The 21,530-nt window shown below is 49.8% G+C and overlaps 1 long non-coding RNA gene across 1 annotated transcript; it reads right to left on the bottom strand.

Annotated features, from left to right (window-relative positions):
* Positions 1 to 967: 967 nt before the first annotated feature.
* Positions 968 to 3,650, bottom strand: LOC131422663 (uncharacterized). The gene is made up of 3 exons (XR_009224133.1): positions 3,283 to 3,650; positions 2,817 to 2,991; positions 968 to 2,725 (listed from the first exon to the last, which is right to left on the bottom strand). It is a non-coding gene; the product is annotated as an uncharacterized LOC131422663 (long non-coding RNA).
* Positions 3,651 to 21,530: the final 17,880 nt, after the last annotated feature.

The raw sequence follows: 21,530 nt of genomic DNA, 5'->3' as shown, positions 1-21,530 counted from the left end.
CTGCCCTCCTTGTGGGCCACCGTGCCTCCAAGGCCTTGAGGCTTCCTCCCCACCGGGATCCGGTGACTCTATACCGACTGTACTGTACCACATTTGATGTTTGCCTTCCTCCACCTCCGCATCGTTACAGACGACGTGCACGGAAGGTCTCACCGTACCAACAGGCGCTGCTTCCAAACACACAGCAGTCAGCTCCTTATTCTGATGCTTAGGGCTGTCGAGAAAGTCCATTCTCTACCTCATCCATTCTGCAAGCTAAAATTCTGGGTAATTATGGACGCTTGGTCTTTGGCAGGTAACAGGGCCTGCACACGTGGTCAAGTCTTGGGAAGACCTTGAGTGGAGGATTGCTCCTCACTCTTGTCTGAAGTCTCATCAGGTGCCCGGGTGGCTCTTTAACAGCAGAAGGGTCTCTTGATAAGAGATTAATGAATAACACTATGGGAAAGCCGTAAACACACCTCTTTACAGTATTACATCAACAAATGAAGCGATGTGTGAAGAAGCCCTGTACACATTGGAAGTGTTACCTAAATCCACAGGATTGTCATCAGAGATTCTGGAACTCCGTAAGGAGTCTCCCACCTGGCGGTGTTTTCTCTCCCCAGTCTCCTACATTTCACCTCCAGGTCAGCTGCCAATCCTGCACACACACGATGATGCCTGAGCGTTTGTCCTTCACCCAAACTTGCCTCCAGACTTGTGGCTACACTTGACTTTTCCACCTAAAATCCCACCGCAGCCCAGACTCCATGTGGCAAAACAGCTTCCCCTCCCAAAGACCCCTGTGTGTCTCCACAATAAAGGACACCCCCTTTGCCCAGACCCCACCCCCCTGGAAAGTCTGCCTAGAGTTTTCTCTCTCCGTCTCTCCATCTTCCTGCCCACCACTCCTCACATCTCATTGCCTCCACTCCTAAATTCCTCCCAGGCCTCCCCTCCCTCCACCAACACCGCCCTTGCCTGGGGTCTCGCTCTGCCGCTCCCCCTGTTACAGAATCCCGCCTGACTGTCCCCCTCTGCCTGCACCGGAATCTGTGTCCACTCCTCCATCACTCCATCCTCCCAAAGGCAAATCTGATTGTGTCACTTCAGCCCTCAGCGGCTCTCCCTCCTCTGATAAAATGCATCCAAGGCCAGGGAGTGTAGTCAGTCATGTTGTCATGACTTTGTGTGGTGACAGGTGGTGACCAGGCTTACTGGGGTGGTCATTCCACACCGTATACAAATGTCAAATCACTATGATGTACAGCTGAAACTCATAGGAGATTTATGTCAGTTACACTTCAATAAAAATCAATAAATAATAGAATAGAAGGTATCCGAGGCCCTTCGCCACCTTCGGCTGGCTCTCACCCCTCCCCAGACGCACACTCTGCTCTGGTCACGCTGGACTCCTGTAACTCACCGAATCCCACATTCTTCCGTGGCTGTTCCGACAACAGCAGTGTCCTCCCCAGTCCCTCTGGGAAGCCCTTGCTAATCCTTAAAGACCAGCTTAGTGTGGGGACATCAGCCTCCCTGCCAATGTCGCTCACGAGTGATCACCAGTGCACACCTTGTCACAGCGCGGAGTCCTAGAGCCTCTCCCCACGACCGTGAACTGTGTCACGGCAGGACTGTCGTCTTGTTCTTTGTGGTGTCCTCAGAGCCCTGCACCTAGGAGGCCATCGACGAATGTCTGCTGAATGTGGGGCACACATTCCTCCTGCCCTTACCCTGACAACAGCCTCCACCATCTTTAAAATTATTATTTCTATCCTGCCTTGTTCCAGAAGGATCTAAGGACTCTTTGATCAAAACTTCACAAGGACTGATTTCCCTGGACTCCTGGATTAGCTAAGAGAGCCAGAGGCTTAAAATTACAAATTCATTCATTCACTCAACAAATATTGATTCAGCTCTAAGTGTGGGAACAGACTCAGCTCCACGAAGGTGGCGAGGTTCCACATCCACTTTCACCGTAGCCATTCTCAGGAAGCCCGGGCTTTGCTCACTGGTTACAGGAGGTTTGGACATGAGCAAAAACCACCCCTGGTTTCTACAGGACCAAGGAGAGGCAGGCATAAAGGCCTTTCTCCACTCACGAAGAAGAGCTGCTGAAGGTGCTGGCTCTACCTAGCCTCACGTCGTCCTCCCCAACCCAATCCAAAGGACGTTTTCAAAGGAGATGTTCCATCTCTGAACTTGTCTAGAGATTTTCAGGAACTCCAATCAACCAGGAGCAATGGAGAGCCCCGACCACCACCCAACAGCTCTGGGATCCCAGGCAAGTCAGTTTACTTCTCCGGGACTCAGGTATGTCTCCTGTAGAAAGAGGAGGCTGAACGGGATGCTGTCAGATATCTTCCCAAGTCTGGAATCCTGGATTTCTGACGTTCGTTCACATGGCAGAGTGCTCCCATTCGGCAGAGGCAAATACATTTCCAAGCTACTCATCTTAAAGAAAACCACAAAAAGTGATGGGCTTGATCATCCTAAAGGGACAGGATCAGACAGAAGCACTGGTGAAGTGGCTGTGTGCGCAGAGCTGGGGAGCAGAAAGGTCCTAGGAACCTCGCTGATATATCGTTTTTGCCTTCAGCCTCGTTCAGCCACTCGTTTGGCAAGACTCTATGTGAACAGAGGGATACAGCAGCTGTGAAAAGATGAGCAAAATTCCTGCCATGTCACATTGAAGTGCGGGGAACAGACTAGTCGTTGACAAGGGCAGGTCACGAAAAGCCTGTGGAGAAAAATTCAGCAGGATGAGAAGGCTGGGGGCGATGTGGGGACAGGAAGGCCACTCTGAGGAGGGGGGTCCAGGCAGAACTGACCTGGAGAACGGGGAAGCCTCCAGACCAAGGGCGTGCCAAGTTTCAGGAGCCAGAGGTAGAAATAAGAGGCGCCCCCCGGTGGGGGCAGCGCAGGCGCTGGCGGCGGTCGGGCTCAGGCCAACCTCGAACGTGGAGCTGACTGGACGCACTGTTGACTTGGTGAGACAGGATGAGGCTTGCATGGGAGGAGTGAGGGAGAGGGAGGATTCCAGGATGAATCTTAATATCGTGGCTTGAGCAGCTCACTGAATGGAGTGGGGGTAGAATGCTGGCCTAGATGCCTTGTTCCAGAACAGTCTATGATTCCATTTTTTTCAGAGTCAAAAAGCCTCCCCAGGTTCTTTTCCCACTAAAAAGGCTGGCATTTTCTCTGCCCATATTTCCTGGTCCTCCTCCCAACTTTTCTGCTTTCTGCAGGATCCAGCCTCGAGAAAAAAACTGGGTGTGGTTGGTCATTGGTGCCTACCATCTCCTCCTGCAACTGGGCATCCGTCCTCCTGGTGTGTAGACGGCACAAAGAGGATGAGAAGGTAAGAAGCCAAAGACAGGGCTGGATCTGTCTGCTGGGCCTGCTCGTGCCTGTCTTCCCCTGGGCTCGCATCCTGGCTCCCGAATCTCACTCCTTTCCTTTACCATCAGTAACTCTGAGGCTTCTGGCTCCAACTTGTCCCTGGAGCTGCTCAGCATTTTCCTAAAAAGGAAGTGTGCCCATGTGTGACCGGCCCTGAGAGGAGAGAAACAGGAGACATGTGGACTTGAGCACCAGCAAGAAGACAGTACCTAAAACACCGCGGGCCCAGAGGCGGCCCGCCATGAGCAGAGCAAGCCCAGGCCACAGCGCCAGGAAGAACTCACACCGATACACCAGGCTGCCTTCTCAGTTTGACCATTTCTGCCCAGGAAAGGTCACTGCTGACAGATATCGGTGCTGAGAGCAGCTGACTGTGGCCTTGACACACTTCAAGGTCACTTCCCAGCTTATCTTCTGTTCCTGGACCCCTGGACTGGAGATTCAGTAACTGTAATACTAGCAGATTTCATGTTGATCCTTAGAAAAATTCTAAAGCACTTTATTAAATGATAGATTGGGGATATTTTTTTCTTAAAGAATATGCAGCATTTTATGAGGGTAGTATTACCTGATATCAAAACTGGGCAAAGATATCACAAGAAAAGAAAACTACAGAGCAATATTGTTACCGGATACATACCCAGGTCCTTTACCTGCCACACAAGAGGGACCAAATAAAACTGGAACGCCAGGCTTATGGCAAGGAAAGAGTTTTTATTTCGGGTGACGTTAGCCAGGAGACGAGAGCTCTCAAATTTGTCCCATCTCCCCGAAAGATGGGAGGCAAGGGGTTTTAAAGGTTGCGAGGGAGAGCATGTGCTGGGGTTTTAGGTAAGGGAGGGGGAGCACGTGGGCGTGCTGGCTGGCACCTTCCCCCAGCCTGCATTTGGCCTTGAAGACTGACATTCTTTCCCTTGACTGTCTGGACTTTTCTGGTTAGTTTTCATCTTCAGTCTGCGTTTGGCCTTGTGAAGCTGAATCTTGATGTCTGGAGCTTGACCTCCTGGGAAAGACAGCTCACTCATATACTAAGGAGGGTCAGACAGACCTGGTCAGTTTAACAACAGTTGATGATGCTGGATATGCACAGCTGCGGTTAGCAAAGCTTATCTCAACGTTTTTGCTCTCTTCTAGCCCAGGGAAGATTTTTTAACCTCTTCATGCTCGGTTTCAATATCTCTTATGAATATGGATGCAAAAATTTCCAACCAAATACCAGTAGACTGAATCCAGCAACATATAATAAGAATTATACATCAGGATCAAGTGGGATTTATACCAGGGATGCAAGGTTGGTTTAAAACTAAAAATCAATTATGGTAATATATCACTAGAATAAAAAACAAAAATCACATAATCATCTCAATACATACAGAAAAAGCATTTGATAAACCCAACATCTTTTCATGACAAAAACACTCAATAAACTAAGAATAGAAGGGAAATTCCTCAACCTGAAAAAGGGCATCTAATAGAAACCCATAGCTAACGTCACACTTAACAGTGAAAGACTGGATGCTTTCCCCGTAGGATCATGAAGAAGACAAGATGTCCACTCTCACCCTGCTATTCATAATGTACTGGAGGTTGTACCCAGTGCAATTAGGCAAGAAAAAGAAATAAAAGGCATCCACATTGGAAAGGATAAGTAAAACTATCTCTAGTTACAGATGATATGATATCACGTACAGAAAATCCTAAGGAATCCACTAAAACCCTATTACAACTAATAAATTAGTTCAGCAATGTAGTAGGATATAAGATCAATACACGAAAATCAATTGTATTTCTATACACTTTCAATGAGCAATCCAAAACATGAAATAAAGAAAACAGTTACATTCACAATACCATCAAAAGGAATAAAATACTTAGCAATAAATTTAACAAACAAAATGTAAAACTTATACTCTGAAAACTAAAAACATTGTTGAAATAAATTAAAGATCCAAGTGAATGGAAAGACATCCCATGTTCATGAATTGGAAGACACAACGTTGTTAAGATGGCAATATTCCCCAAACTATAGATTCACCTCAATCCCTATCAGAATCCCAGCTGACTTTCTTGTAGAAATTGAGAAGCTGATTCTAAAATTCATATGGAATAGTAAAGGACCCAGAATAGCCAAAATAATCCTGACAAAGACGAATAAAGTAGGAAGACTCACACTTCCTAGTTTTAAAACTCACTACAAAGCAACAGAAATCAAGACAGTGTGGTATTGCCACATGGATAGACATACAGATCAATGAAAGAGAAATAAGACCCAATAAATAAACCTTTATGTCTATGGCCAACTGATTTTTGACAAGGGTGCCAAGATCATGCAATGGAGAAAAGACAGTCTTTTCAACAAATGGTGCCGGGACAACAGGATATCCACACGCAAAAGAATGAAGTTGGACCCCTACCTCACACCATATACAAAAATTAACTCAAAATGGATCAAAGAGCTAAACGTAAGAGCTAAAACTACAAAACTCTTAGAAGAAACCCTCAGGGTAAATCTTTGGGAAAGGAGTCTTGGATCTAACTAATAGCACAGGCAACAAAAGGAAAAATAAGTACACTAGACTTCATCAGAATTTAAAACTTTTGGGTTTCAAAGAACATCAAGAAAGTGACTAGTGAAAGAACATCAATCCACAGAGTGGGAGAAAATATTTCCAAATCATATATCTGATAAGGGACTGGTATCTAGAATATATAAAGAATTCTCACAATTCAATAATAAAAAGATAATCCAATTAGAAAATGGGCAATGGATCTAAATAGACATTTCTCCAAAGAAGATAACACAAATAGCCAAGAAGCTCATGGAAAGATGCCCCACATCAATAGTCATTACGGAAATGCAAGTCAAAAACCACAATGAGAGACCAGTTCCCACCCGATAGGATGGAAAGAGTCAAAAAAGTCAGATAACAACAAGCGCTGGCGAGGATGTGGAGAACCCTCACACACTGCCGGTGGGAATATAAGATGGCGCAGCTGATTAGAAAACAGTGTGGCATAGAGGTCACATAGAGTTATCATACGACCCGGCAATTCCACTCCTAGGCACATACCCAAGGGAAGTAAAAACATGTCCACACAGAAGCTCGTACATGAACTTTTATAGCCACGCTATTCATAATAGCCAAAAGGTGGAAACAACCCTAATGTCCATCAACAGACAAATGGATAAACAAAATGTGGTCCATACAATGAAGTATTATTCACCTACAGCATGGACGGATCTTGAAAACATTATGCTAAATGAAAGAAGCCAGACACAAAGGACCACATACTACATGATTCCGTTTATGGGAAATGTCCACAGTGGGGAAATCTATAGAGACAGAAAGTAGGTTATTGGTTGCCTGGGGCTGAGGGAGTGGAGACGGGGGGTAGGGGATGAGAGTGGGAGGGTTTCCCTTTGAGGTGATGAAAACGTTCTAAAATCGTGGTAATGGCTGCACATATCTGTGAAGATACTAAAAACCATTGAAATGCACACTTTAAATGGGTGAATTGTAGGTATGTGAATTATATCTCAATAAAGCTGTTTTTTAAAAATGCTAGATACAAACTTTTAACATGTTGAAATCCACCAAAACCAGCCCAATTGGGCCATGTATCGGTTTCCTAGGGCGGCCGTGACAAGTACCATAACCGGGTGGCTTAAAACAACAGAAACGTGTCCTTGCACAGGGTGGAGGCCAGAAGTCTGAGACCAGGGTGTCGGCAGGGCCGTGCTGGCTCTGAGGCTCCGGGGAGGATCTTTCCCCGCCTCCCCCCGCCTTGGGGTATTGCGGCAGCCTTTGGTTCGTAGATATGTCACCCCAGTCTCGGCCTCCATTGTCACCTTGTTGTTCCCTGTGTGTCTGTGTCTCCTCTTCTTCTAAGGACACAGTCACTGGACTTGGGCCTTCCCTCATCCAATGTCACCTCATTGTAACTTGATCACATCTGCAAAGGCCCTATTCCCAAAGAAGGTCACGTTCACCGATACGGGGGGCAGGGGGAGGACTTGAATGTAACTTTTGGGGGCATATAATTCAACCCTCAACAGGCCCCAAGAATTTGCCTTTACTACACGTTTCATTGAAGCTCCCTTCTTTAGCTGGGGAAGGTCAGGTGGAACTTGGCCTGGAGGGAGGTGAGCGACTAACAAAGAGCAGCCAGGCACCTCTCGGCGGTGTCCCCTCTCAGCGGCGTCTCCTCGAAGATTCCCACTGATCTGCTGGCTTATGGTCCTGACTGTTTCCTGCATTATTTTCTTTGTGTTTTAACTTTTCAGGGGTTTTGTGTGTAAGGCTTTCATTATATACACATTGAGCATTACACGTGCATTTCGCTTATGAATCTCCGAAAGGACGATTCCTTACTTTCCGTTATCATAAGGTAGACGTGGGAATTTGCCCTAGAAAGAATGCTTTAGAATTAAGTCTGTTCTACGGTGGAGGGAAGACTACACTGCTCACACTGTGGCCGGAGGAGCATGGACATCAGGACACCCGGGTGTTTGCAGATAGCCCGTTCTAGCCTCCCGGCCACCCTGGCCTTGCAGAATCAGAATGAATGGGGGCAGCCCCCACCCCCCACCCGCCCAACCAGCTTCAGCTTCTCCCCCAGCGGGTCTTCACATGGAGCCGGCCCTTCCCCACTTGGCCTGCACGTTTTGTTGCCTTTATCTGCTCACAGGTCTGCCCTCCTTGGGGGCGGGGACGCTGCCTCATTCCACGTGCGGGGAACGTGTTTGGATGCTCCATAAAAGTATTTGTTGACTGAAAGACTCAGCTCAGGAACACAGAATGAAGATAACTCTCGGTGCCTCGTCCATAAGCACGTGGACGCTCTGAGTACAGCTCCAGTGGGCTCTCCTCCACCGAGGGTATCAGAGACAGCCCTGTGCTTCTCCAGGACCCACACCCAGCCCCTCCTGGTGTTCCTCTCGCCCCTGTGGGGCCTTGGATTCCTCTCAGACTCAGAGAAGCCATGTCTGAACTCCACAAACTTCTCTCTTCTTCTCCGGCAGCAGTGGGCCCGAGGGCTCCCGCAGGCGTGTCTGGAACGCACCTCCTCTCTCACCGTGTCCCAAGGCCCTGGAACTGTAGACGATGCCAGTTCAGGCCCTGAGAGCAGCCTCAACCCTCACATTCCCAACAGACCAAACTGACCCGGGGGCGAGAAGGAGACAGCCCCCTGAAAAGACCCCTCACCCCACAGCCAGGGACTCAGTTCTCAGCCCCGCCTGTGTGTCCTTGTACTCAAGAATGTGTGGTTAAAATGGAAAAAAAGGGACTATGACAAAGGCTAGAGAGCCAAACCAAAATGTGGAGGAAACGCAAGCCCCAGTTTGACTCGTGTATTGGGAAGAATGGGGGCTTTAACAGTTAAAAGGTGTAAAAGGTCATTACGCATTTATCAGGAAAAAAGCAATAGGGATTTCTAAGGAGCGACATCTGGAGGAGCAAAAGAAATCACGCTTCAATCACCACGAAAAGCTCCGCTCATTACGCACAATCATATTTAGTTACTAATAGACATCGGCTAGACACTGGCATTCTGCACACTGCATCCCAAGATGCGTCAGGGACACTTCTGGCATTTAGTTTATCATTTTCATCAGTGTCTTCCACAGATTGACCAATCCGACCCCAAAATCTCACACTGTCACTCATCATAAGTGAATTTATCAACATGTACGTAATCAGAATACACATGAGAGTTTTAACTGTTTGCATACGAAATTACTTCATTCTTCACGCTTCAAAAAAATTCAATTTTGCATAATAAATAATGATAAGGGCCAGTTGACAATTATATAGGTGGGAATAGTGCGAGGAAATGATTGGAATTTCAATAGGCTATGTGAATGTATCTGGAGGTTGCTTAAGTAATGAGCCGCCAAGGCTGATTCCTCCATTGTTGGGGGTTAACACAAAGCTCTTCAACTCCTATTAGAGGCAGCCTTACTTAAACTGCAAATTGGCACATATCCTATTAGTATTTTCCTCCTGTGACACATCCTCCAACTGACTTAGATGCACAGTCAGGCGAATATTAAAATTAATTAGGCTATTATTTTAATGCAGAGGAACAGCAGCTTGTCTCGAAAAAATCTTACAGAGAGACACACACACACACACACACACACACACACACACCTCCAAACAAATGCCATGACCAGCCTCGCCCTGCACAAAAGACCACCACCACCTACTGACAGACCACCCCCCAGAACGCCCCCAGGGACTTGGGGTGCAGCGTCATCACATCAAAGAAGGAATGAGAGCAAAGCGTGTTCTGGATTTTTCCACAGACAGCCAGTCTCCACAACTGTGATGAGGTTCTGCTCAGACAGAAATGTGATTTTACTTCTGATTACAAGGGGTTAGGGACGGTATTGTAATTTGGTTCATTAATTAGATGCATCCCTCATGCTCTAACCTAGTTATTGCATTTGTGGAAGGGCCCCAGAAATGACACTGTCCCCTGCTGCTCTGTACCTCCTCGTCCCCAACATCAGGCTGAGAAACGAACACGGTGGGTCCACAGCGGCTGCCAGAGGTTCCAGTGCTGACCGGACATCTGCTCGTGGCTCCTGAGTTACAGCTCTTCCGACCACTGGGGCAGGCATGGCATCCACAGCTACCGTAAAGGGGGCGATTCAGAGGGCTTTGAGGAAACTAACTTCATTTGTGATCAAAAAACAAACCCACAGGCTGTTAATGTAATCCTAAGCACTCTTTCCCATTGAATGTGTATTGCCTGCAAAATTGAATTGTACCATGTCATCTAAACAATTCCCCTATTTTTTCCACAGACGTGTCTCCACATTGCAGCCCCTGAAAACATGTGACACTTCCTCCAACGTGAGGCTGTGGCGAAGCACAGGGAGCACTGGGCGCTCTCGTCCTCAGGGTACGTGCCCTCGTTCCCATCCCAGTCAGAGGGGCTCTTCCATTTGGGGGTCACATGCTACATTTTGGGCATTCGGGCTTGAGGCTCTGTCATATTGGATCCTCCGACAACCCTGTGTGGAGTGGTGGCCATCATCCTTGCCCAATGAGGGAAGCAAGACTGAAGACTCTAAGAAAGGAAGACTTCCGCACCCACAGCTCAGGATGGGGGTGCTGCCGACTCTGCACACGACGTTCTGCACCCACGCCTCTGCCCATCTCAGGGTGCTGGAGAGTCCCGCCGAGAGACACAGCCAAAGGGCGTGCCCATCTAGGATTTATACAACACTGAGTTAACAAGAGAAAATCTGGTTCATCACCAGCATTTCCACAGATGTGTGCACAAATATGTCCCCAAACTCCCCTGATGCAAAACTCTGCCAGGAGAGCGGGAAGGAAGGCACTTGCCTTCAGAATCTGGCCCCAGCTTGACAAAAAAGAAAATGCTACTGTTTAAACCCTAAAGAACAAGATGGAATGTAGTGGAAACATGGATGACTTCTTCAGAACAGGTTGTTAATTCCAGAAACATGTGACAGGAAGAGGTGGGGCAAACATAAAACACAACAAAACGTCCAGAGCGTTTGGTGTCATGCAGTCTGGGAAGGGGGACATCTCCTCTTCCCCACACCAGCCAGGGAAGGGTAGGCACTGGCTCCACTGGTGCCGGCGGCAGACCTAAGTTCCTGCTCAGGGGACGTGCTACGTGCCAAGATGCCAGATCCCACTGTGACCTCTAAATGTGATCCCTCACTGGGACCCCCTCCCTGAGACCCCTCCCTGGGATCCCTCCCTGGGACCCTCACTGGGGACCCCTCACAGGACCCCTCACAGACAGCCTGGTATCTGGGGGGCTGTGTCTCCGAAGTGAAATCCGCAGTCCCTCTCAGTGAGGGCCGATCTGTACCCCACCAGACACGGCGCCAACGCCAGAGAACCGCTTGTCCTCGCTGCAGCACGGCACCCACAGTTCCCAAACCTCACGACACCCACAACTCCCTGGGGTGAATTCTGGAGAAACAGGGCAAGCTGGGCACGGTATCCAGTTCCACTGCTCCAAAACACCCCTAAAACGATAGCCGGGGCTCCCTTAAGGGTTTAGTCCATGAGGAGAAGAGACTAGGAGAGAACACAGCAGACACAGAAGGAGGAGAAACTTCTGGAAGATGAAAGATGATCAACCCATCCAAACAGACTGGTCAGAGTATAAACACTGGACTGTTAACTGCCTGCAGTAGGGTGCAGTGGGGTGTGTGTGGGTGCAGTGGGGTGCAGGGGCACAAAGGGTGTGTTGGGGTGCAGTGGAATGTAGTGGGATGCCGCAGGATGTAATGAGGTGCAGTGGAGGTGCAGTGGGGTGTAGTGGGGCTTAGAAGGGTGCAGTGGAGGTGTAACGGGGTACGGTGGGGTGCAGTGCAGTGTAATATGGTGTAGTGGGGTGTAGTGTGATGCAATAGGATGTAGTGGGGTCCACTGGAGTGCGATGGGGTACGATGAGGTGTAATGTGAATGTTTTCAAATCATAGGCACTGGAAAAGTCTCAGGATTGAAGGCCGGGGTGTGGGAAGGAGATGGAAACCTGGGATGAGGAGTGTCGCCTGGATTCCCCAAGGAGCTGACTCTGAGATGAAGATGAGTGGGCAGGACATTTATTGGGGTTGCCTGGGATCAGGAACTCTGAAGGAGCGAGGGAGGCCTTGCTGGAGCACCTGCCAGCCCAGCAGAAAGTGAGGAAGCCTGGATGGCCCTTCAGAGCTGACCCTGTTGGGACGAGAGGGCAGGGCTTACACCCAAGCTGAGCAGCCACAGGACCGAGGCTGTGGCCCTGGGGGAGCAGCTCTCTCAGCTGAGACCATCCCAGGTGGGCTGAGATGGAACTGCCCCCCCAGCAGCTCCAGCAACTGTGGGAACAATCCCTCTGCTCTCGAGGGAACGTGGGCACGCAGCACTTCCACCGCTGACCCTCCCGGCCTGCATAGCTAAGAGACCCCTCTCCCCACCCAGCTAAAGACAGGCTCACCCCTAGAGCTCTCTGGACTCTGAGACACCAGGAACAGCTGAGGGCGGGGGACGGCTTTGCTGAAGGGGGCCATCCACAAAAGCTTGCACACTGAGTCATGAAACCCTTGCTCCTCAGCATGCAGACATCGGCAGCAAGGCTTATGCACCAAAACAAGATTGAAGGACCCCTCTACACGGAAAGGAGGAGACCCACAGATAGCGACTTGGAGGTGCCTGCGTGAGACCCCCGGGTCCCTGCCCTAGCCAGCAAGCCCCAGCAATGTGCTTTGGAGAGCCTGACTCTTAAAACCAACGCACGACCAAAGATGCCCAAGCTTTGGGAGAATAATTAAATTTATTTTTTTATGGAACAAAAACTACAAGGAGAAGAAAACTTCATAGAAAATATAATTAGGATGTTCGGAGAGATAAGAGAAAATATTGCAGCCATGAAACAAAAGCGAGATCCTATTAAAAACAAAGAGAACCCTCAGAGAATTAAAAAGAACCCCTGTGACAGCAGGAATAAAATTTTTACTAGAATATTTGGAAGATGGAGCTGAGGAAATCTCCCCAAAAGTAAAACTAAGAGCTGAAAACAGGAGAAAAGGGGAAGAAAAGCACAGGCCCACTGGAGGGGTCTCAATGTAAGGTGGCGGCCCCAGACAGAGGACGGGAGGATCGTGTCGAGGACACAGCGCGGAAACCCTCCATGGCTGACGCAGGGGCGAGAGCCGTCCTTCAACACTCACCCCTGATTCCAGATCCACAGCAAAGACCCCCACAGAGAAAGACTCCAGAGGCAGCACATGCAGCCCCCAGAATCAGAACGGAGGTGGATGTCTCGACAGTGACCAGTAAGCCGGGAGACACACTCAGGGATGACGTGTCAAACCTAAAACCACGTTCTCAGGATGATGATGGAATACAGATGTTTTTAGACACTCAAGTTCTCAAAATATTCATTTCCCACACACCCTTTCTCAGGAAACTAATGTAGAAGGAGGGACTGAACCAGAAAAGATCTGATCTGGGCAGCAGGAGATCCAGGGGATGGGAGAGGACTGGAGAGCCCGGATGACAACAAAGGGAAGCCCAGACGGGACCACATCCACTCAAGGTTAGGGGAGGAGAAGATGCCGCGAAGGGTCAGCCAGGACAAGATGTGACACTGTGTCGGGGCGTCTCAGGAGCAGGGTACTGACTGCTGGAAAGCTTGTGTCTGGATTAGTGACAGACATTAAAAACAGAGCACAGTAAAAAAAATTGGGCAGTCGTTAATTCCACGAAAAAAATTTAATACAAGAAACGAATCGCAATCACAGTATGTTACATGGCTTCAGCTCTGAATAATATGTACAACATAATACTGTATGGGCACAGGTGGAGTGCAGGGGGCGCCAGAGCAAGTGTCCCCCATAGTAGCAAATCAAGAGAGAATATCTCAAACAGAAAAACCGAGAAATAGCAACATAACGTGTTATTTAGAAATACAGACATAAATAGCAGAAGGAACAGAATCTAAATTAAAAAGTAAGTGGTAGGGGGCCAGCCCCATGGCTTAGCGGTTAAGTGTGCGCGCTCCGCTACTGGCGCCCCGGGTTCGGATCCCGGGCGCCCACCGATGTACTGCTTGTCCCGCCATGCTGAGGCCACGTCCCACATACAGCAACTAGAAGGATGTGCAGCTATGACATACAACTATCTACTGGGGCTTTGGGGAGAAAACGGGGGCAAAAGGAGGAGGATTGGCAATAGATGTTAGCTCAGAGCTGCTCTTCCTCAGCAAAAAGAGGAGGATTGGCATGGATGTTAGCTCAGGGCTGATCTCCCTCACAAAAAAAAAAAAAAAGTAAGTGGTAGAAGGCAGACTCACCTGGAGAGATGACACTGCAGGTGCCATGGCCCCGCCCCCAGGGGGCCAACTGGGTAGGTGTGGGAGGGACAAAGAACCTGCGTGTTCAGATTGCCGAGGTCCTACAGACGGCCACCCAGGGGTGGAGCCGCTGAGCCTGCCACTGTCCAGAAGGACACAGGTCCTGTCACTGCCCTCGCACTCTGTCCCCATGCCGAGGAGCATGTTTACACCGCCCGTCCCTGAACAGGTCGTCTCATCATCTAAGGCCCAAAGGAGGGCTGGAAAAATGAGAGAAGAGACGAGAAGCTTTATTCTCCGGGGGGTTGACATCATTTCTGCGTTTCTGCCCCAAACTTGTTTGCCCCAGGTTTATGACTTTAAGGAGTCAGAACCGGGAAGTGGTCTGTTAACTGAACTGGTTCTCTTTGCTGACCTAACCAGCTGTTGCCGGACTGGATCAGGGCTCCGCCCACTTGTCCTGTGCAGGAGCAGACAGTAGCTATCTTGGGCCTCCCGGGCCATAGCGTCTCCTGTGGCGTCTCCTCAGCTCTGCCACTGGAGCGTGGAAGCAGCTGTAGGTAACTGAGGCGGCGTGGCTGTGCTCCACAGTGTGGATTTATAAGAACAGGTGGGGCTGGACTTGGCCTGCAGGCTGTAGTTTGCAAAGCCCTGGACTGATCAGTGCAGACAGTCAAAATCCAAGCACAGCTGTGGACATGAGGCCTCTTGACATCTCAGACGGTCAACTGGTCAACTCTCCACATGGGATGCATTTGTCACATTTACTTGTTTGTCATTCATTTCATTATTTGGTTTATTAATACTCATCTTACTTGCAATAGAATTTGAAAGGACTTATCTTTCATCCGAATTATTTCATTAAAATATAACTTACGTATAAAAAAATGCACATATTTTAAGTGCTTGGCTCTAGGAGTTTTGACAAATGCACACCCTGGTGAAACCACGATGCTGATAGACCTGTGACACATTCCCAGAAAGTCCCCTTGTGTGCTTTCCAGGCAGTCCTCCCCAGCCCTGCCCCCAAAGACGACCACAATTCTGATGCCCACCACCAGCAATTAGTTTGCCAGTTCTGGAGCGTCACGTAAGTGGAGCCCTCCAGTGTGAACTGTCTGGCATCTTTCTTGTATTTTTTGCTCAGCGTAATGTTTTTGAGATCCTTCCATGTTGCTGTGTGCCACCCTAGTTCATTTCTTTTAATTGCTGAGTGCTTCCCATTGTATGAATGTACTTTTTTTTTTAATCCATTCATCCTCTGATGGACATTAGGTTGTAGCCAGTTTGGGGCTATTATCAGTAAAGCTGTTTTGGACACTCTTGTGCAAGGCTTTTGTGAACTTATGATTTTATTTCTCGTGTGAATACCAAGGAGTGTAAGTGCTGGGTCGTAGGGTCGGTTTGTTACTTAACTTCATCAGGAACTGCCAGGCCGTTCCTGGACCATTGCACACTCCCACCAGCCACGTGTGAGCTCCAGGTGCTCCACGTGCGTGCCAACACTTGGTGCTGTCAGTTTGTTTAATTTTAGCCATTCAAGTGGGTGTGAAGTATGGAATGAATTTTGATCTCACTTGGCTACACTTTGAATGAGTGAAGAAAGTCGAAGCCTGCAGTGGCTGTGTACAAACTGAGGGTTCCACAGCGACCACAAACTGAACCTTCTAAACCCAGATAGAAACACCTGACTTAAAGTCAGGAAAAAAACACCCATAATACAGTGGTCAGTAAGATGTCTAAGCCAGATGCACGAGTGTAGGACTCAGGCATGTGGACTCCTGCTCCCTCGCTCCCTGAGGTCGTCTGCGCTGTCAGGGAGCCAACTCTGGAGGACGGGAGGTGCAACTGCAAACCCCGTGCAGCGCTCACCCATGCTGCGTCCTTGTGAAGGGGAGTGATGGCCCTCAAATGCCCTAAGCGCCCGTCCTAGACCTGCCGAGACCTGGGGGCCCTGCCCGAGCCCCATACCGAGAGGCTGCACGTTTCACACACACACGAGCATTCCACTGATGAACATGCGGTGTCTCAGGCGGCGCTGGGATCCGGTGCTCAGCTCTGGTGCAGCACAGCTATGACCCTAAAGCCGAGCTCCGTGACAGGCACCCCCAGACCCCAGGGGAGGTCCCCACACTGCCTGCTCCTTATCCTCGTGGGGCTGCACCTCTGTCCGCACCGCAAGGAGGATTGGAGCCATGGCAGCCCTGAGGTAAGAGCAGACAGCTTCATTAGCTTGTCCAGTCCTTCCTCTTAGATACAGGAATGCAATCGATGCAGAGGATTCTTTCGGCAGGGCCAAGAGTCCTTTTCCTTGCCTCTCTTTGTGTTCCAGTTGGCAGTTGCAGAGATATTGACAAACTGACACTGAATTAGCAATAGTTGCACATGGCCGCTGAGGAACTCTGTGATATTAATTCACGTTACTCTTAAATTCGTACATTTGCAGGTCTGACCTAACGTGCGTGAACCTCACAGTTCCTCATGTTGGTAATTAGATGGTCGTCAGATGCAAGAATTGAGAAGAGCTGTACCTTCATAAAAATATTTAATAACATTTAATTAATCAGTTTAAAAATCAGTTAATTTTAAAATTAAAATAAAACCAATTTATTTAATAATTTTGATTTAAAGTTTTTTATATTTATTAATTCAAGTTTGCATTGAGCCTTTTAATTTTAACAGATAATTTTAGCAATCTAGAAGGAAAAAACTCTTTCGAAAACTAAAATATCTTACTATTTTAATTTTTACATTTACTTTAATATACTTTTTTTAATTCAAAGTTTGTACACCGAACTATAATTACATTTTGTATTCTAATCCTTTATATCATTACTGTCAATAGAATACAAGCTATGTGAAAATTTTTTATTATAAAATGATAACTAGCCAGCCTGAGGCACAATTGAGCAGTGGGCTACAGCGTCTCCTTGGGACGCTGGCCGAGTTCTCTGCCCAGAAACCCTAAAGCAGGAAGGATCCGCGTGCTCACCAGGATGGCCCGGAGAGCCGAGAGCCGAGTGGCAGACAGGCCTTGGAGAAGACCTCATCACGCAGAGGTTCAGCCACATGGAGCATGGCTGCTTGGGCTCTCAAACACTGTCTGCGTGTTCTTATTTCTTTCTCTTCCCTCCCCTCCTGCTTTTGTGACCACTGATAAAAGAAGTCAGGAAGAGCCAACACCAGTGGACGCCAATGGTGGATGCCACCAGGGATGCCAACAGCAGCAGGGTCTCTCGGGAGCCACAGCTACAGGTGTCAGACCCTGGGGAGACGCCCAGAGGGGCCATCAGTGCTGCCCTCCTGTTAGGAACCATCTCCACCCTCAGCCTCCTGTGAAAACAGTCCCAGAGTTACCTCTCGCGTCCAGCGCAGGCCAAGCCCGCGCTGCGGGGGGAGGGGGGAGCGGCAGGCAGCTGTGCTGCTAGAGCAGCAAAAGAGCTGCCCCGCTGGACTGGACACGGTGCTCACAGTCTCTGTGAAGGCAGGGGACACACGCCACCAGAGGTCTGTACAGCTGGCGCGGAGCGTTTGGGGCGCCTCCTTTGCAGCTTCGACGCAGCATCAGCCTCTGATGCACTTCACTTCCAGGCCGACTCGCTCCACGCTGTGTCTCAGCGTCCACTCCATCAGGGGTCAGAGCGGGAAGCACGGTGAGACCCCAGCTCAGCCACGGGCTGGGCCGTTGTCGTCCTGGAACGAATCCCAGTTAAACGGGTCTGTGGGAACTCCCTTCCTTATTCAGAATCAGTGGAGAAGTTAAATCAAGAGAAAACACTCACCATTAACCAATCACTCAGTGTAACCCGTCCAGCTTAGCAAGAGTAAAGTGGAACCTGGCTGCAGAGGGGGTATTGGTTGGTGGAGGCTCTCCGCAGAACAGGAGGCGGAGGCTGCGGTCTGAGCACAGTTGGCCCCAGGGTCTCGCTCCGGCTCAGCCCACCCATCCTCCCTGTCACCTGATCTGCAGCCCCCTTACAGCGATGGAGAAATGATCAGGAATCTTTAGGCATTTCTCTCAAGAACTGTGAGCAGTTGGAGTGAAGACCATTTCTAGGGCACTTTGCAAATGTAATGCTAATAATTATGTGTTAAATAGTTTTTTTTAAAATTAAGTAGTGTGTGTCGTAATAGAGAGATAGACAGTCAGACAGACAGAGTGTTAGAAAGACAGATAAGCATGTTGTGGGGCCTTTGAGACTGGCTTATGAGCAAAGCTGCTGTCATCACACAGTGACCCCCCCGAGCCAGGCCCCAGCTGGTTCCACGGTGGGGGTCACAGCCACGCCTACACAGCTGGTTAGCAAATTCCTTATAAAGATGCCTCTAACTGGCCACCAGCATGGCAGAAGGCTGGCCTGCAGTCAGAGCTGTGAGCAAGAGCGCAGCCTGAAACCCCAGGGCCTGGGTGGCCGCCCTCAGCACAGTGTCCGTCTGTGCCCCCGGCACACAGCACATAGAGCTGTGTTAACTCTCGAGCCATGGGCAGGTAGTTATAACTTACCTGGACCAGACCAGTGTGCCTTCGCTTATCTATGAAAAAAAGTGTACTAGTCACATTAATAATAGTAACATCTGTACATGTTAATTTTGTCTTATTTAATAAAACAATTTTAAATACGTTAAATTAAAGTAATGGATGCTACTCTCAGAATGGGTCAATAAGGGGACTCATGAGACCTTCATTTAGTGCCCCACAAACCTGGAAAAAGGTGAAGCAACTTACAATAAAAAGCATAGATACAATGAAACTAAAAAGCATTAAAATAAGAGTGGAAATATAAGAAAGTAGTAATAATGATGAAAGTGAGGAAGAAAGCCTGGGCCAGGAGAAAAAATCTCAGTCCTACACAAAGCACAGCTCTGAGCTAAAAGGCATCGAGAGAAAGCTCCTGAGATCCAGACAGGGAGTCATCTACACAGCGAGTGGTCTACACAGCGAGTGAGCCTCCTACCTCTCGCCAGGTCACAGAAGCACTTGTTCAAGTGCAGGCCCCCTGCCCACCTCCCCAGATTCAGCAGGTCTGGGATTTGGTGAGCCTGGAACGGGACCCAGGACCCTTTCTCTATTTTCTGTTCCCGAGGTGACTAGTGGGTGGTCAGGTTAGGAAATAAGGGGACTCTGGCAGGAGGGACAAACCGACCCCGGGCATACGGGCTCTAGGATGCACATAGATGTAAGTTATGAAAATATCTGACATTCATGCTGTAGACTCACCATCCCCCAGACGGTCTGGGGGAAGCAGCCACCTTATTTCCCTCTGCCTGTCGTTGCTTCAGAATTCCATCCTGTGTCCCATGTCAAATGTCGCTTTGTCCTCGTGAACCAGCAACCAGCAGAGTGGCCTGTACACAGCAGGTGATAAGTAGATGCTTACCAGGTGAACGAACATTAATGGGCCCACCATCTGGACGAGGGTTTTCCGTTTACTCATTGTGATGCTGACACAGAGAAAGCCCCAAAGAGGCGGGGCAGGACTCACGCCCCCAGGACTCATGCCCTCAGGTCTCCACTCGTGAAAGAACCGGTCTTCGGGCTGGAATGGAGAAGACAGTGTGATGCACGTCTTCCTTGGGGCCGCTGTAGGGTGCCCCGAGCATGGGCTCTGGGGTTAGACCTGGAAACATCGGAGCTATGTGGCCTTGGACAGTGCACTCAACCTGTCTGTGCCTTGGCCTCCTGGCCTATACGAGGTGGATCACGACGGTGTCTACTCGTGACGTTATTATGGAAACTGAATGAACGAACACAGAGAAGGCACGTGGTGGGCTGTCAGTATCAGCTCTCATTTCCCTGCTCCCTCTTTCTCTATCGCCCCACCACAATAATGTATGACCTGTGAGGATGGGGGATCCTAGGGGACCTGCTCCTGCTCATGCAGTAATGACACTACGTTCCTGCCGGGCTCCAGAGCTCACGAGAGTATTCTGTCTTCTACACAACCCGGATACAATGGGACGAGCCCAGTTACAGAGGACGGCATGGAGACAGGCTGAGTGACTTCCACAAGATTACATGGCCGATGAGTGACGGGGCCAGGACTCGAACTCAGACCTTCTGCCTCCAAGTCGAGTTCCCATCCCACCTGGGGGGAGGTCTGGAAACCTCTGCGGCCTGGGTAACTGTAAGTGATGGGAGCCCAGCTGGGGCGACAGAGGCATCGGCAGCCTGGCTGTTGAAGAGGGTTTTCTGAGTCCACAGGAAGACACAGCCTGTGAGTCAGCCTTCTTCAAGAGAGAAAGAGATTCCCAGGTTCCAAAAGCTGCCTTTGTGCCTCAGGAGACCTGTCTGGGGCAACAGGCCCTACCACCACCGTGGGTGGGGGGAGCTCAGATACGCCTGGAGAGGACCCTGCACCAGGGGGACGAGCCTTCAGGGCAGCGTGGGAGGGAGCAGGAGAGCGGTCAGAGCAGGGACCTTCAGTGACCTCAGGCCCCCAGCACACAATGGCTGAACCTTGGTGATGTGGTGGCTGAAAAGGCTGAGGTGTGCTGAGGGAAGGAGCAAGCGCAGAGGCTCGTGCCTGTCAGGGGCTGAATGTGTCCCCCAAATGCACACGTTGACGTCCTGACCCCCTCAGGATGTGACTGTATTTGGAGATGGGGCCCTTAAAGAGATAGTTAAGGTAAAATGAGACCGTTCGGGTGGGCTCTGATCCAGTGACTGCCGTCCTTATAAGAAGAGTTGATGAGGACACAGACACCCAGAGGGATGACCATGTGAGGCCCCAGGGAGAAGACGGCCATCTACACTCCAAGGAGCAAGGCCTCAGGAGGAACCAGCTCTGACGACACCTTGATCTCAGACTTCCAGCCTCCAGGACTGTGAGAGAATAAATGTCTGCTGTTTAAGCCCCTGGTCTGTGGTATTTGTTATGGCAGCCGAGCTGACTAACACTGGAACCCAGGAGAAGACCACACCCAGAGAGCCTCCAGGCCATCGGGGGCCTAGACAGAAGCAGAGAAAAGGGGCCACAGCCTGTGTAGGCCAAGAGAGCTGGGGATACCCCCCTTGGCCCCACCTCTGATCCCAAGTGGTTAGGAAGGGGTCCTCTGGAAGCTCCGCCTGCTCCAGGGAGAGGAGAGGCCTGCATGGGGGCTACGGGAAGGGACAGGGGCCATGCAAGGCTGGGGAGCGGGCAGGTGGAGGCTGAGCCTGCAAGGGTCCTGAGGCCGGGGTTAGGGGGTATCTCAGGGCCCCCACGCCGTCAAGAGGTCGTCAGCCGTGCACTCCAGCAGCAGATGGCCTATGGCTCCCAGGACAGCAGTGCGGGACGTGCGCGGGCCCAGCTGTCCTTCCTCGTGGGCCTGAGGGC

This window comes from Diceros bicornis, chromosome 3 (genome assembly GCF_020826845.1).
Source record: "Diceros bicornis minor isolate mBicDic1 chromosome 3, mDicBic1.mat.cur, whole genome shotgun sequence".
Taxonomy (NCBI): domain Eukaryota; kingdom Metazoa; phylum Chordata; class Mammalia; order Perissodactyla; family Rhinocerotidae; genus Diceros; species Diceros bicornis.
Note: the sequence above shows the minus strand (reverse complement) of the source record. Positions and strands in the feature narration are given on the sequence as shown.